Source organism: Amblyomma mixtum, chromosome 5 (genome assembly GCF_055824585.1).
Source record: "Amblyomma mixtum isolate Tamu chromosome 5, ASM5582458v1, whole genome shotgun sequence".
NCBI lineage: Eukaryota > Metazoa > Arthropoda > Arachnida > Ixodida > Ixodidae > Amblyomma > Amblyomma mixtum.
Genome location: NC_143016.1, coordinates 130246372 through 130264233, shown reverse-complemented (window position 1 = coordinate 130264233; position 17862 = coordinate 130246372). Strand labels below are relative to the sequence as shown.

At 50.1% G+C, this 17862-nt stretch overlaps 1 pseudogene across 1 annotated transcript in view; it reads right to left on the bottom strand.

Moving 5' to 3' along the window:
• Positions 1–17862, bottom strand: part of LOC149343714 (potassium/sodium hyperpolarization-activated cyclic nucleotide-gated channel 1-like) — a 64578-nt pseudogene that overhangs the window by 32091 nt on the left and 14625 nt on the right. The window contains exon 6 of the transcript XR_016283325.1: positions 17061–17282. The product of XR_016283325.1 is annotated as a potassium/sodium hyperpolarization-activated cyclic nucleotide-gated channel 1-like (transcript). The remainder of the gene's footprint in view (positions 1–17060; positions 17283–17862) is intronic.

Below are 17862 nucleotides of genomic sequence, written 5' to 3'. Positions count from 1 at the left end.
CTCTAGCCCTCGGCCTCCGCCTGTGGCTGCCCCCCTCACCTACGCTGAGGTTGCCGCCAGACCCCGACGCCCCGAAGTCTACGTTAACCACCCATCTGTCGCACCGCTACCACCTCCGCCGGCACCTGTCCGTCGTCGCCTGCCGCCTCGCCGTGCCGTCATGAACCCATGGCGTACCTACGACAACCGCCCCATATGTTACTCCTGTGGCTTGCCGGGCCACGTCGCCCGGCTTTGTCGCCAACACCCGCCGAGTTTCCGGGACGAGGCAAGCCCATTCCAATACGACCCTGCGCCTCCCTCGCAACCAGTTCCCTCCGGCACCCCTGCGGACTCCTTCCACCTTGACCGCTCTTCATATTCTTCACGCCGGTCGCCTTCTCCCCGTCGCCGATCTATCTCTCCCATGCGCCGGCGCTCACCCTCTCGTCCGGAGGAAAACTAACAGCCGCAGTTCCGGAGGCACGAACTGCGATTCCATCGAACTGCCCAAGTCCTCCGTCTTCACCTGCGAATGTTATCGAAGTATTTGTTGATGGCGTCGCCGTTCTCGTCCTTGTAGACACGGGCGCTGCTGTATCCGTTATTAGCGCAGCCCTTTGCCGTAGACTCCGTAAAGTGACGACGCCTGTTTCGAACTTTTGCCTCCGCACTGCAAGCTCGCACCGCATTCACCCTCTAGCATTATGTACAGCTCGCCTTGTTATCCGAGATGTTGTGTATATCGCCGAGTTTTTCGTGCTGTCCTCCTGTTCTCATGACGTCATTCTGGGCTGCGACTTTCTAACCCTTCATCATGCGATCATCGACTGTGCCCGTGCCAGCATTGAACTGTCTCCGCTCTGCGCTACTCTGCCGTGCGACACCTCTCTCCGCCTCGGCAAAATGCTGGTCGCTGCAGATACTGACATCCCTGCCTTCTCTGCTGCCCTGGTTCCCCTCACTTGCGCCTGCGATCCTGCTTCAACTGTTCTCTTTACTCCGACCGATGCCGCTGCCCGTCGCCACTGTTTCCTCCTTCCGTTCGCTCTTCTGACTGTCTGCGATGGCCACAGCGCAATCTATGTCATGAACCCTTTTTCTTGTCCATCAACGCTTCTCCGCGGCGAATGCCTGGGCCATGTAGAATCAGTCGATCACGCTCTTCCATACTCCGTCTCTGACGAACCTGCCCCTCTCCAGATAGATGCCATTGGTTCGCCTCCTGCTACGCCAAACCGACACCGTTTGTTTTTTCCCGATCTATCGATGCCAGCCTTTCGCCGCACCAACGTGATCAGCTCGTCGCATTACTTCAACGTTTCCGTACGTCCTTCGACTTCCCGCACAGCTCTCTTGGCCGCACATCCGTCGTCACACACAGCATTGACACCGGAACGCATGCCCCTTTGCGCCAGCGTCCTTATCGCGTGTCGGCCCCTGAACGCACCTTTATTACCAAGGAAGTGGACGACATGCTTCAGCGCGGCGTAATCCAGCCTTCTCACAGCCCCTGGGCCTCTCCCGTTGTTCTCGTGCGGAAGAAGGACGGATCCATCCGCTTTTGCGTTGATTACCGTCGCCTCAACAAGATTACGCGCAAGGATGTGTATCCACTTCCCCGTATTGACGATGCCCTCGACTGCCTGCAAGGCGCAGAATTCTTTTCCTCATTGGATCTCCGCTCCGGCTATTGGCAGGTGCCCATGGCTGCTGCTGATCGGCCAAAGACGGCCTTTGTTACGCCCGACGGCCTCTACGAATTCAATGTCATGCCGTTCGGCTTGTGCAATGCGCCGGCCACATTCGAGCGCATGATGGACACAGTTCTCAGCGGACTCAAGTGGCACACGTGTCTGTGCTATCTGGACGATATCGTCGTCTTTTCTCGAGACTTTTCGTCCCACCTGGCCCGCCTCGAGCGTGTCCTGCAATGTTTGACCGACGCCGGCTTGCAACTGAATTTAAAGAAGTGCTGCTTCGCAGCCCGGCGGCTTACCATCTTGGGCCATGTCGTCTCCAAAGAAGGCGTCCTTCCCGATCCTGCAAAACTGCGCGCAGTCGCCGAGTTTCCCCGACCCACCTCCCTGAAAGAGCTGCGTAGCTTCATCGGGCTGTGCTCTTATTTTCGCCGCTTCGTACGCAATTTCGCTTCCATCCTGTCACCCCTGACTGATCTGCTTGCCGGCGACACCAGCCTCTCGTCTTGGACACCAGACTGTGACGCGGCGTTCACAGCGCTTCGGCGCCTGCTTGTGTCCCCGCCGATCCTCCGCCATTTCGACCCCAGCCTGCACACTGAAATTCACACTGACGCCAGCGGCGTGGGCCTCGGTGCCGTGCTGGCTCAGCGCAAGCCCGGCTGCGCCGAACATGTTGTTGCGTATGCCAGCCGCACTTTGACAAAGGCCGAGCGCAATTATTCCGTGACAGAGAAGGAGTGCTTGGCAATAATTTGGGCTATTGGAAAGTTCCGCCCTTACCTATATGGTCGCCCGTTCTCTGTCGTTACCGACCACCATGCCCTCTGCTGGCTGTCGTCCCTCAAAGACCCTTCAGGCCGTCTTGCTCGTTGGGCGTTGCGCTTACAAGAATACGACATTGACGTCATCTATCGATCTGGCCGTAAGCATTCTGATGCCGACGCACTATCGCGGTCCCCGCTACCTTGTGACTTCGACTCCACATCTTTCGCCACCGCTGATGCGTCCTCCCTTGATATTGCCGACATGCCGTTTGAACAACAACGGGACCCCTGGATCGCTTCCCTCCTCGCTCTCCTGTCTACACCATCTCAGCGACCTGCGACCCGCACTCTCCGTCGTCAAGCCCGCCACTTCACAATACGGGATGGCCTCCTTTACCGCCGCAACTACCTTCCCGACGGTCGCAAATGGCTCCTTGTCATTCCTCGCCACCTGCGTTCCGACATCTGCGCCTCTTTTCACGCCGACCCCCAGTGCGCTCACGCCGGTGTGGTGAAGACCTACACGCGCCTTCGACTCCGCTTCTACTGGCGGGGAATGTACCGTTTCATTCGACAGTACGTTCGCTCCTGCCCGGAATGCCAACGCCACAAAACCCCTTCTCGCCGTTCCATTGCTCCGATGCAGCCCTTGCCTTGCCCCATGCGCCCATTCGACCGCGTTGGCATCGATCTCTACGGGCCCCTTCCCATAACTCCGGCTGGACACCGCTGGGTCATAGTGGCAGTCGATCACCTTACCCGCTACGTCGAAACGTCATCTTTGCCATCCGCGTCTGCGCCCGACGTTGCGTCTTTCATCCTGCATCATCTCGTTCTACGCCATGGTTCTCCTAAGGAGCTTCTGAGTGACCGCGGCCGTGTCTTCCTCTCAGACACCGTCGAAGCCCTACTTCGTCAATGCCGCATTGTTCACCGCTCTACTACGGCCTACCACCCTCAAACGAACGGCGTTACTGAACGTTTCAATCGCACATTGACCGACATGATCGCCAAGTATGTTGCCTCGGACCACTCAAACTGGGACCGCATTTTCCCATTTGTGACATATGCGTACAACACTGCCACACAGAGCACAACTGGCTTCTCTCCGTTCTTTCTTCTTTACGGCCGCGAGCCTTCCTGTACCATGGATACCGTGCTTCCGTATCACCCTGATATCTCCGAGTCTCTTACCCTTTCTCAAGCAGCGACCTATGCTGAAGAATGCCGCCAGCTTGCCCGCTCTTTTACAACGCAAGATCAGAATCGCCAGAAGCACCTTCGCGCCCCTACCAGTCCGCTTCCGTCCTATACCCCAGACTCGCTCGTGTGGCTTTGGGTTCCCTCCACCAGTCCCGGTCTCTCCACAAAACTCATTTCAAAGTACCACGGCCCGTACCGTGTCGTTTGCCAGACCTCTCCAGTCAACTACATCATTGAACCGCTTTCGCCGCCGCAAGATGCGCGCCGTCGTGGCCGTGAAACAGTGCACGTTGACCGTCTCAAGCCGTACTACGATCCGCCTACCATCTGTGCGCCCTAAGTCGGCAGGATGCCTCCTTTTTCGCCGGGGGTAATTGTAGTGTAGCAGCCGTGCTCGCTCACTGTGGTGAACTGTAGTAGTGAAAGAAGACGACGATCCTGAGGTGTGACGCTCGCTCGCAGCCCGAACGCTAGGCCTGCACCTTTGCTGAACGTTGCAAAGCGACCTAGGTTCTGCTCAGCCACAACCCCATCCTACAATATATATATATACAGAGAATATAGTATGATATAACTTAAGAAAACTGTTGCTGGCAGCGCTGGGTCACGGTCCACGGCGTCCTGTATTACTCCGCTAGCTAATCGATTACAACAGTAAACCAAATCAGCTTTTTAATGATTTCCTTCATTAAACAAGCCAGGTATCAAAATTCCAGAGATAAAACTTTTTTTCCTTGCGATTCATTTCTTGTTTAAGTAATAAGAAAAGTTTTAACAACGAACTACTTTTTTGTCGTGGAGGAATTCTGTGCCGCGGTCCTGAATGTGGGCGGAGCTTTACTCCAAGCTGAAGTTGTTTGGTTTGTGGGGGGTTAACGTCCCAAAGCGACTCAGGCTATGAGCTACGCCGTAGTGAAAGGTTCCGGAAATTTCGACCGCCTGGGCTTCTGGCTATAAATGCATAACCACGCTATGCGCAGGCTGTCTGAAAATGCCGCTACAATTCGGACCGGGTGCTGTGGAGAATATTTAGGATATTAAATGTCTCCGATTGGCGATCTTGCTCAGCCACTGCTGAGGAGTTGAGGTTTCAGGAATTGAAGGTGTTTTACAAAACGCGCTTGGCGATTTTCGCTAACTCGACTCGATAGTGCGGTGGATGAACTGAACGTGAGCTGCGGTTGTGAAGTGGCAGACACGCATACGGCTAAGTACGCATGGGCTTCTCGCACTTCGAGGCATCGCCCATTGCGAGAACTGACTTGCATTGAACTGCATTTATCTTACCAGAACAACTGGAAGGATCCACTTGCTACGCACAACCCTTTCAGGCGCCATGTACTACAAAACTGTGTACATAGTGAATCCGCATATTTTTTTCTCGTTTGGTTTGGTTTTATGGGGCTTAACGTACCAAAGCGACTCAGGCTACGAGGGACGCCGTAGTGGAGGGCTCCGGAAATTTCGACCACCCGGGGTTCTTTAACGTGCACTGACATCGCACAGTACACGGGCCTCTGCTGAGAGTGTGCTATGCCTAGGTGAGAATTCTTTGTTTCAGAGAGATGCAACGGTATTCATATTTCAGATGGGGTGCATTTTAAGTTAGCTATCGAACGCATTACATAATGCTAAAAAAAAATTAAAGGCGTGGCATCGCGTCCTCCGACATACTTATGTCGACAGCTTTCATAAATAACCCGCAATAGCACCATTTCACTATGGATCTGTAGAGCATCCAATATGTCTTCGAAAAGAAATGAGTGATTTCATTAGGTGCTAATATGAAAAATTGGGATTACAATGTCCTAAAGTGCACAACGATTTTGCCGTTTTAATAGAAATGGAGTGCGGCGAATGAATGACTTAAAATACCAGTAATACTATCATGCGTTCAGCGGATGTTATGCGAGCGGTTGCCTAACGACCGACAATGGGCTAGAAAAAAAAACGGAACCCGACGACAACGCAGGACTTTTTGGTGTGGCCACAGGAAACATTGATAACGCATGGCCCGAAGCAATGGTATCTATGGTTGGAACGCCGCAACATGTTGACACTTCGCATGGTGCACGTGGATGCTTGTCACGACCGTTCCGACTGCCTTTGTCGGTACGGACGCCCTTCATTCATCGAGGTCGACGTGCGAGGGCGCGCTAATTCTCTCGGCAACAAGATTGCAGGAAGCGTTGTTAGTGGAAGAAACCGGAGGCTGCGACAGTTAGCACACCGTTGAGTGCTACTTGCTCCACTGAATGAGCGTTTTTTTTTTGTTCACATCCAACTTTGTACCATACTCAACAGGCCTATATCATTCTCAGGAGCTGCGAGGCCTTCACTTTCATTAGCACGGAAAATACGCTGCCCGCAGAACAAACTTCAACAAGATAGACCTCAGTTCGCCGCCGCAGTGGCTCAGTGGTTACGGGGCTCGGCTGCTGACCCTAAAGACACGGGTTCGATCCCCGCCGCAGTGGTCGAATTTCGATGAAGACGAAATTCTAGAGGCCCGTGTACTGTGCGACCCCAGGTGGTCGAAATTTCCGAAGCCCTTCACTCCGGCGTGCCTCATAGCCTGAGTCGCTTTGGGACGTTAAACCCTGATAAGCCAAACCAATCAGACCTCAGCTTGCAGACGAACAATTCGATAAGAGGATTCATTTTCGTCCCTTAGTTTAGTGCTTTTGTCGAACCGTTCGTCTGCGAACTGAAGCTCCCCTCTCCGCCCTTGTTTATTATATCTGTGCTTCTAGAACTAACTATTTTTCCTTGTGTATTAATTGCGCTGCCTGATGTTTTTATACAGTGTGGACATTATAGGAAAACTGGGACAAGCAGCCACGGTTTCAGCTTTCAAGAAATCAAGAGAACGGCAAGCTAGGCCGCATGGTAGTGGTTCATTCTGGCGCGGGTAACCAAAGCCCAAGACAAGAGCACAAAATAACACGTACTATATAGACCGAGACAGCGCTGTGCTCACTGCTAACATTTTAGTGCAAAATACAGTTGGCCGCACACGTCGCACACACAAAAAGAGAAGAAATAAAAACAAATAAAACGCGAAATACTGCTAACAGAAGTTTTCAAGGAACACATGCCCCTTCAAGTGCAGTTGGTAATAAGGCTTGCTTACGCACAAATTTCATTTTTTCTTCATTTTTTCTTCAGAAATGCCTGTGTGAGTTCATGGGTCCACTGGTACCGAGTTCTGTACAAGACAGCAGTCTTCTTGCTGAAATCAGGAGAACTGCCACACGAGGCACAGCGCGATGCTGTATGTGCGTGAATAGCTTTTTTACCAAGAGACAGCCAGTGTTACCTTAGCCGTTTGCTGGGACATTGCCCCGTCTGCCCGGTATAGCAGAAGACACAAGGAAGAGGAATGCGATATACCACATCCACCGTACATTACACATACTTCGTTTCATGTTTCACAGTACATGGGGCGCGAGCGTTTTTTTTTTATCCCGTTTCTACCTTTTGTCCAAAACCCAGAAGCGAGCGAAAAAGGAGAACGCTTACGCCGCGTATATACTGTGAACGTATCTGTGAAATATGAAACGAAGTGTGTCTTGTGTGCGGTGGATGGGATGTATCGTATTCCTCTTCCTTGCGTCGTCTGCTATATCGGCCAGACGGGGCGTTGCCTAACGAACGCTTAAACAGACACTAAGGGCAAATTATCTGACTCTTTCTGACTAGGTTGACGTTCGTCCTGCAACAAAATGCGCATTTATGGGGAGAAAAGAGTGTATTTAAAAGTCTTCCCGCCATTCGATTCAAACTCGTCGCGTCTTTACCGAAAAGGACGGCTTGCCACCGTTCTGAAGTGAATAGAGATGTAGCGTAGCCTCCGGGATGCATGGTATATTCGTGCCGACTTCAAATGGCGCTGTAACGTAGCCCGTTGCCGACCGTTGCCGACGCACACATTTCACTTGCAAAATTTGCCGGTAATGGCGACATCTGTATTTAGATTTTGACACTTTTTATAGCTCAAAACAGCTCCGTTCTCGATGATATTGGTCTCTTGGACTACAACGCGGCACCCTCTCTATACAGCCCACCCTCTCTATTCATGATAGCTTTGTTTACCCTTCACATACACGTGGTGAGGATGTATCTCAAACTAAAAGCTACAGTTAAGCAGCCTGATAGCGTTTGAGTGTCAGGGAGAACTGTCTGTCCCTGGGCAAAAAGTCATTCACGCAACTGGCACCGGACTGTGCCTTTGCGGTGTTTCTCCCAATTTCAAGAACACTGCTGTCTTGTACAGCAGCGGACCCGTGAACTAGCACAGGCATATCAATGGAACATTTATTTTTTATTGTATGTGTAATCATACCGTCTGTTAAGGTAGAAGCCTACGGCGCCAGTAGGTAATTCCCCCCGTACCGTGTCGTCTGAAGTCGGGAGGGGTTGACAATGACGACAGCGCGTCGCGCGCTTCGGACGCTGTGCAAGCCCGCGGGGATTGGGGAGAAAGACCGCGAACAGCCTTGTCGGGGCCGCAAGGGGCACGACCGTTTCCCGTTCAAAGGAGATTCTGGGGGGTCAGTAAGGTCGGCGACTTCTGAAATAGCTAAGCAGTGGACTTACTGGCGCCTCCAGAGTCGGGTTCTGGCGAGCACTGGGCTCCGCCCACTTGTATCTACGACGCCATCGCAGCAGTATTGGTTGAAATTGGGCGAGAGCGGATTTAATAAAGCTCCGCCCAATTATCAAAGGTGTTAAAACCCGCTGCGAACAAAGAACAGGGACGAGCGCGCCGAGTCCCAGTCTCGGCCACTTTTCTACAGCCCTTCTTTTAACCGCCTTTTTCTCCTGTTGCCTTTATTTTCGGTCCCGTCTTCAATAAACTAGTTTTTTCGGTCAAGAAGTTTGGAGTGGCTGCCCCAACCGGCAACGTGTCGCCGGACGAGTGGACGAAGACGTGCAGTGCCACACGATCAGACCAACCGGCCATTTCTGACCTTTTTTTTAACTCCGTCCCTGTCACTTCATATGAGCATGTATTCCTTGTGAGCTTCGCAGACTGGATCCTGAATCTCATGTTTTCATTTGGTTCTTTTTGCTTGTGACTTGCGCGATCAACTGTATATCGTTTGTTCTCCACTAAAACCTCAGTTATCAGTGGAGCATATGTGTTCTTATGTCCTCATTGCTTACGACGTTGTGGTTAACAAGGACGGCTGCATGATCGCGGGCGGCTCTCGCCAAAATGAAACGGGGCACTGCCCCAGGAAGGGATAAGGTCACCGTCAAGTTTTTGACGAACCTGCCCGACTTGACATACCAGTCCTTCCTCGACTACATGAATGGAATTTGGCGCGGGGACGCCCCCCTGCCAATTGACTGGAAAACGGCCCTGGTCACTTTTATTCCCAAAGCAGGAAAACCAATTCACACAGATAACCTCCGCCCCATCTCTCTCACCTCCTGTGTGGGAAAACTAATGGAGACGATGGTACGGGATCGATCATCTGCATATCTTGAACACAAACATGTCTTTGCTAGCACCATGTTCGGATTCCGCCCACACAGATCCGCACAGGATGTCCTCCTGCAACTTAATCAGGAAGTCCTTGACCCCCTCGAATGGCCCCATAATGATTGGGTACTACTCGCCTTGGATCTTAAAGGGGCATTTGAACATGTAACTCACGAGATCATACTCACTGACCTAAGCCAGACCGACTGTGGCCTCAACACATTCCGATGCATATGCCAATTTTTAATGGATCGTCAATCCTACATCCGAATACAAGATAAATTGCATGGCCCTTACCTACTCGGCACGCGGGGAACCCCCCAAGGCGCGGTCTTTCCCCGCTGCTCTTCAATCTGGCCATGATGCACCTGCGGGCCCAGCTGAGTGGTGTCGCCGGCGTGCAGCACGCCCTGTACGCCGATGACATCACTCTGTGGGCCACGCAGGGCAGCACAGGGGACATTGAAACCAGCCTGCAAACAGCGGCGACGATAGTAGACCGCTACGCCCGCCCCTGCGGTCTTCAATGTTCCCCTCAAAAATCGAAATTTGTGCACCTCCGCCCCTCACAGAAGTGCACAACTAAAATATCTCTCTCTCTTGAGAGTGGTCCCATACGCGAAAGTGATGAGATACGGGTACTCGGACTCTACATCCACAAACACAGGCGGCCAGACACTACATTGGCCAAACTTCGTAAGGTGGGGGACCAGGTGGGCCGCATGGTCCGCCGGGTTTTCAACAAACGCGGGGGGTTACGAAGTAAGGATGCCTTGCGGCTGGCAAACGCCTTTGTAACCAGTCGAATTCTCTGTTCGACTCCTTATCTCCACCTACGGAAACAAGAGGAGGATGCGTTTGAGGTCATCCTTCGCAAAATTATTAAGCGTGCCCTTGACCTCCCCATCACTACTTCAAACAGCCGGCTTATGGCCCTTGGGGTGGTGAATACTTACCGGGAGCTTCGGGAGGCGCACCCTACAAACCAGTACACGGGCTTGTCGCTAACGGAGTCGGGTCGCCGCCTTCTTGTTCGACTCCATATCCTACAAACCCATCCCATGGAAGACAGGTTTCGCATCCCAGAACTGTGGAGGCGTGCCCACCACGTGCGGCCTCTTCCAGCCAACATGTCACATGCAGACCATAATGGTCGGCGCCTGGCACGAGCGCAAGCCCTAGCCCGACATTATGGCAACAAAACAGGTGTATACTACGTGGACGCCTCCGGCCTTCACCACGGGGGATGGTACACGGCCGCGGTAGTTCACAACAGCAACACAGTTAACGGCCTCACCTTAAGAGCCCGCAGTGCAACCCAAGCAGAAGAGGTCACGAATGCTCTCACGGCCTCACATTCTGATTCTAAATACATAATCACCGACTCGCGAGGGGCCTGTCGGAACGTCGAACAAGGCTGCACTCCCTTCCTAGCCTATAGAATCTACCAAAATTGCATACGGGATAGGGGCCCCGCTCACCGTTACGTTATATGGGCCCCAGCTCATCAGGGGTTGGCAGGAAACGAGGCAGCAGTAGTGATGCAAAACTATCGATAGTTGATTCACTATCGAACTATCGATACTAAAAAAGACTATCGATAGTACTTTCGATAGTAGTTTCGATAGTACTATCGATAGTACTTTCGATAGTTCTATTGATAGTACAATGGATAGCCGTATCGATACTACTTGTTATATATAGTTCTTCCGATTCTATAAAATCAACCATGCGTACCCACTGCATCCTAAACTTGGTTTCCCGAGCGTGTGGTATGGAGGTGATGGTATAAGTTGCTGACAGGACTCGCCCGTTTTCGCAGCCTACGCGTCACCGAGCTCTGCAGACGTTCCCTACGTAAAGTTGCTGGATAAAATGTTATCGTGCGAATGTCCTAGTTGCGAAGCATGTGTGCAAAAAGCACTTCTGCAGCGGTTACGTCAGCAAGACGACGTCTGCTGTGCACGATGGTGTCGTGTAAGCCAGCACAACTTGTGCTCTTTGTTCTTTCATCGGATGCAGTTCCAGGCATTTTTCCGAACTGTCCCTGTGCATGTTAAATAGCCACAGCTGATTGAAATTTACCCTGATACCTCCACTATGGCATCCCTCATAGCTTGAGTCTCTTAGGAACGTTAATTCTCATGAGACCATAAAACCAATCGGGTATCGCAAATGTTTTGGTTATACCGCTGGCCAACAAATGCATAATATCCACATTGTTACTAGCGATAGTCTTACTAGCGACAGGGTTAGTAGCGATAGTACCGCTATCGACAGCAAGACTATCGATAGCGGTACTACCGCGAGTAACATTATAGATAGCAAAATTATCGATAATAATACTATCGATAGTGGCACTATCGATAGATTTTTATACTATCGATAGTTTCAAAAAAACTATCGAGACTATCGATAGTCAATTTTCCGATAGTTTTGCATCACTAGGCAGCAGACACAGCCGCCCGCGCGCTCTCTCACCGGACTGTTTCCTCCTCCCCACTAGATCAGGAACCACATTTTAATCCGGTCTATACGTTTAAAGATATTACAACCTACTATCAAAATAGTCATCGCCTTTACCCAAGCCCACGTAAAGGCCTTAAGAAGGCAGATGAGAGGCTCCTTCTCCGCCTTCTCACCAATACATTGCTGTGCCCGGCAGCACTATTACATTTTGACCCCTCTTTGAGTGGCAGCTGCCCGCACTGTAGTGCGGTGTCTTCGGACACCTATCACATGGTGTGGGCCTGCCCCTCCAACCCCGCTATTCCCCTCATCACCAACCCAACCCGGGAGGACTGGGAGGCGACCCTGCTCGACTGCCACGACTTACAGGCCCAACAAGCCTTAGTCGGGCGCGCCCGGGCGGCGGTCACCGCCACTGGGGTCCCATACTAGGGACCTCCACCTAGTGTTTGTAAGGATCGGTCCCTTACGGGCTGATCCAAACATACCTCCTGTCCCTTCTAAACAAGTGTTTTCACCACCACCTGCGTGCTTTAACTGTGCACGTGACGTGACCAACCACAGGCGCCGACGGGCTGCACCATGAGCACTGGAATTTCGATTTCGTTTTGAAAAGAGTGCTGCCGTTGTTAAAAGGTGCAAAAGTTTGCGCGGTGGAAACCTAACACGAAATGAGAAACTTTAATTTGTGCGCTGCTCTACCTTGATGACAATGCCTCTCTTTTTCAGAAGGCGACAGTAGAATCTGCAAAGTGACGTCTTTGCTACCCACGGATACGCGCCTGTGCACGAGAATTACGAGTTGTGAATTTCATTCGTCAAAAATTTTAAACCTTGCGCGGTCCCAAAGAGATGCTCAGCGCTGTAGTTGAGCAGCAGTATCCTGCAGAAGGCCTGTAAGCCACTTGTCTGAGGTTACCGGCAATCAGCTCTGCATGGCGACAGCGTCTACAGTACAACAAACCATCCGACATGACACTTTTCACCAAGGATAAACGCAAACAAGAGACCTATGCCCATTGTGCGAAAGCCTGAGCTAACAACAGGACCAGCAAAACAGATAAGAGGGCATACAACGCACCAACGGTACACATATGGCGGCACAATGTTACACAACTGCTCTACTCTTGTCTGCTGACAGCGTCCAGCACTGTGTAAGCGACTAGCTGAAGCAGAAGCATTTTTCACGAGCTGTGCCCTCGTAGAAATGTAGCAACAATCGAGGAGAACCTAGGAGTCCTCTGGGTCGATCTCACTGTTCATTAGCATTTTTCAAGCCCTCATGTGCTACTCGGAACTGTCCCTGCTTTCAACGGAAACTATCCGTTTCACACGTGTCTTATTAGAAGAAATGCGAAAGCTAAGCGTTAGACTTTCTGAACTATCTTCTATGGACACGAAAGATTACGATTCCCTGGCTTTCCATAACTACGATAAATAGAAATACAGAGGGCGGTAGCACAGACGACATCGGTTTGTTCGCAAGGGAAGAAGTTACCCGCTCTCGCTTTTCTTGAGATTTGACATCCTACTAACAATTTTAAGTATACATCCACTGCTGCTTCTGTGCTTTTTGTAAAAGCATTTTTTTTAACGGCACACAAATAGCCCAAATTTTAAAACAGCGATCCTGGAACCCAGCGTAAGACGCCATAACACGGAGCTTATTGACAACTAAACTGTTATAAGCAAAAAAAACAAAAAAAAACAAAGGCGCGGATGGGAGAACAAAGTGCCGTGTTACAAGTGAACCAAAGGCAATACCCACACTGCCACAGTTTAAATTGCACCAAATGCACTGTCCAGGAACACCATATTTGCTCCAAGCCATTCAGCCTCCCCTAGCTGATTGCTATCGTGGCATGACTGCATCATCCAGTTCGTGTTCGGGAATGGTGATCGAGTTCCAAGCGAACGAAATACGAGTACACAACTAAAATTTGAAATAAGAACACGTCCGCCTCAAATTGAGTGGTTATACTAAAAATACTGAAATTAATTCGGCACAAAAAGAAAAGAACTGTATGAATTGGCATTAAGCGGAGAAATTTCATTAGGGTTAGCCGCGCTATGAGAACATCCGATCACGTAGCCGCGCACCGGTATATGTCTATTAATTAAGTGTCGTACGCTGCAGCGTATCCTTAATATTTCTGGTCTTTTCAATGCGTGTTCTGGCGTAAAGAAATATTTTGTTCAAAAGCGACACTGCTTTCACATCGCCGAGTCTAACGGTGGCAGAGCGGCACCCTTTGTGGTGGACGCTTCCAGAAAATTCTTTAGATACTCTATAGACTGTCCATAAACTTCTGTCTGTAGAGTCAATAGACTTTCTATCGAGAAATCCTAGAGAACAATCTATAGGCAATAATAGTCCTATATACAGTCTATAGGCAATCGATAGATTAATGACCATAGACCTTTAGTAGACTTTTGTCTATAGACAGCCCACAGACTATGAATAGACAAAAAGAAACATCTATAGGAAGGTAGACTTTTATCTACAGACAGTCCATAGACAATGAATAGACAAAAAGAAACATCTATAGGAAGGCAATAGAGTCTATACTGTCCACAGACCTTTTTTATTAAGGGACGGCGTGCATTTGCGCTCATTATTGCGTAAACAAGTGTGTAAGCGTGTATGATTTAGCACATGAGTAATGCAACAGTCGTTACAGCATGGGCGAAAGCGAATATCGCAGCGTTCGACTAAAGGTTTTCTTTAGGCCAGAACCGCCTTTGTTTCTGGTTCCCCACTTTTGCCCGCGAGCGATATACCGTACTCACTTATCACTGTTGGCAGCACTGTGATAAATAACCTCGTGTGTGTCCAGTCAACGAAGATCTCTCTCCTTGGAAGACGGAGTTTCTGACGTAACTGCTTATATGAGCAAGTACTGAAAATTAGTCTGCATTCATTACGGGGTACTCAGCCGCGCCTACAACCAAAGTGAATTGTTTGACGAGGAAGATTGTTCCGTAGAACACATGAGCGACAGCCGGCGCACATACCTGTATCAAGTAGCTGATAACATACTGTCTATGAAGAACGAAAGGCAGATACCGGCGAACCCAAGATAACAAACAGCTGAGCGTTACAGTCACCGCGCACTTATGCAACGCATCCGTTGTGCAGTTAAGTAAAGCGCTGCACAATCAGTGTCCAGATACACCTCACTTTCCTAGGTACGGCCTACGCGCTGAGCCCCCTGAGTTATCCATTGAACAATGCTGATGAAATCGACTATCTATACTAATGCATACCGATGCACGGTGGGCCTGTTCATGACGTTGCGGCAGACTGGACAACCTAGTCCGTATACGCGTCAGTTGCATGCCGCTGACGAGAGCACAAAACCCCGGTGACGAAATCAGGCTCATAATTAACCAACAATTGCTTTGCAAGAGTATTTTATGCGCGCATAACGTAATGTCTCTACTCGAATGAAATGTTGCGCCGCGGCACAACATAGCAAGCAACGCTTCCCTGAATATCGTTTCGCCGATAGACAATTATTTCTGAAGAGTAGTAGTTCTGCAAAAAAAAAAAAAATGGCTGTTGGATTAGTATTGCTAAGCCCAAAATATTATGCGAAAGCATGGTTTTTTGCAGGTGGACACCACAGCCACGTACCTCAAAGCGTGATTGAGGCGTCCACTGGCCCAGGGAGCCAGTCATTTCCTCAAAATCAACGAAATCTATGCAACGTTGTCAACGCCAACGTCAATGAACCAATTAACCAATGAACGGCTTTATCTTTTTGTTTCCTTTATCTTCTGTGATTTGGCTTCTCTCGTCACTCCCTACCGACAAGACTGAAATATTGCCTCTGAATACAGAACGCGGCGTCGTAAGTGCGCTGGTTTTCATTTACATTCGCATCCTTAAATATGCACAAGTACATTATGCGCAATAAGTGTTTATGTAATACTTTGGAGCTATCGTCCAGTACAGCCTAAGAAGTTAGTGTTTCCGTTATTAAAATTTCACATTTCTGAAAGTACTGATTTGTTGAAACTGATCCCTCATATTTTTGCATGCGTTATCATTAACTCGTGCAGCGTATGTACGCCTCTTTTGCTCATTGTTAACATCATGTTTAGTTCATTTCTGCGCCGTGTAGTTCGTTATCCAAATACTAAGTATTATTCACTTTTACGCAAAAACGAGCAAAAATGCAGTTGCTGCACTTGAGCTCATTTTCTAGGCGTTTCGTATTGACTCTCCTTTCAATCGCTTCGCTGGCTTGAACTTTTCATCCTATTTGTACTCACTTTTTACGGCAATATTTTTTCGCTGGCCCGTTATTTCTGTTGTCACAAGTTTGTTTCTTGTTCAGGGTAACTGTAATCCAATGCCAGTCCTTTCTGCACAGCAGCACAGGTTCTGGAGCACATGTGGTGCTCCGCAAAAGCTGAGCCCTTGCTTAGTTTTACTGGCGCACTCCTGCACGTACTGCCAGGTTACAACTGTTTGATTTCTCGTCTCTCAGGGCAACTGATTCTGTTCGTTTTTTTTTTTCCTTGCATCAAATGGGTGACAGGTTATCACGTGGTCTGCTGCTTTTATGTGCAGTCACCAGCAAAACAGTAAGGGCATGTAAAGGATATGCGCGTGCTTGGAAAAAAGTGGTAGCGTTTTAACGTAGTTAAACCGAGCAGACGTGCGAAAGCATGTTTTTAGCCTGGTTGGCTCATGGTTTTGCTTTGCTAGGTCGTCGGCACATCTGGGGACTATATTAGTTCGATAGTAGTGTTAGTTTATGAAGACGAAGAAGTGCAATGCGCAGGGCGAGGCGTGATCGGCCAGCGAAGCTGATCTTTTACAAACCCACATTCATCGTAATATCTTGCTCGGGGTTTACCCATCGGAATAGTGCTCTCGCACTTATAAAATTATTGCAGCGCTGCCTCGCAGTGCTGTACCCCGGCCAGTATTCATACCAGTGGATGATGGAGCATGCGCGTCTTCTCATACTAGAGGCATTTCTGACACTTGATTTCCGTGGCTGCGCCAATTTTTTTTCCCAAGGTCTGGTACAGCGAGCTCAACGGGCGGCAGTGGCCAGCGGAGCCCTGGAGTGAGGGCAACTGATCACTGTTTAGAAGTGGACGAGGCCTACAGAGAAGACTCCTGGGGATACAACCAATGAGAGAACGTCTCTGAAGATGCTCCAAAACCCCAGAAAAAAGCACTAGGGTACAATGAAGTTTTTCCTTCCCTTCCTTCCTTCCGCACAAGAGCATATTATTAACATTCCTTGCCGACTTACATCGTGCTTAGTGCAAAGTAATTGTGTTTTGTTCCCCTTTAAATTCCCTGTTTTTCGTTTGTCAAGTTTCTTCAGTTCTCTTGGACTACTCGAGAAACCGGTCAGAGTTATCACAATGCCTTGGCGCTAAGGTTTATCCGGAGGAGCAGCACGGAAAGAGAGAAGCTCGACTTGCCCTTTCCCTCTGGACGTTCTTGGTGTAGTCCTTGTGGGCGAGCAGGTTCGCCCCGTAGCCCAGGAGCAGGGCCTGCCACAGGGCGCCGAAGAACATGCCCATCACCTGGATCCACTCCTCGACCAGCAGGCCCGTCTTCTGGGCCAGCCCGTAGTTGTTGGTCATCATCAGGGACACCGTGTTGTGCACCGCCCACGAGTACTGCACCCACCAGGGCTCGTTCTGCGGCCGCCCCCATGTGCGCCACACGGTCAGTCGGTGTCGCCACATGCGCCTCCACTGACCGAACTGTCTCAATAGGATGTGAAGAGCTACTCTAACTAAACAAATGCAAGCGCATCACTGTTCACTGGCACTAGGGAGCTCTGCCATCTGCTGAAATTAATGAAGTAAACCTAAACTTGGCCCTGGAGAGTTTTTACAAGCGGAAGTCAGTAAGACGCCTTCTTCTGATATGCTTCTGCGCTGCGTCACCACCGTCATGCACACGGCTTCAGTGCGACATCGGAACGAAACTCACAACCCCGCAGACGCGTTATTTTTCACAATTGACGACAGGTTGCGATACATAATTTCACCCGTCCTTGTGGACACAGTTGTACCTGGGTACAACTCAAGAACGAAGCGGCAAACGCCCCTCAAGAGGCTTTCCAGCCAATGGAGTCGGACGATTTTCATGGCGCCGCGGTTAATCCCCTTTTAATCTGCCACCCCCTGCGATGTCACAGTATAGCTGGTCTAAGGACATCAGCCATGACGTCATGAGAATCGGTCGACGCCATTGGCTGGGGGCTACTTTTCT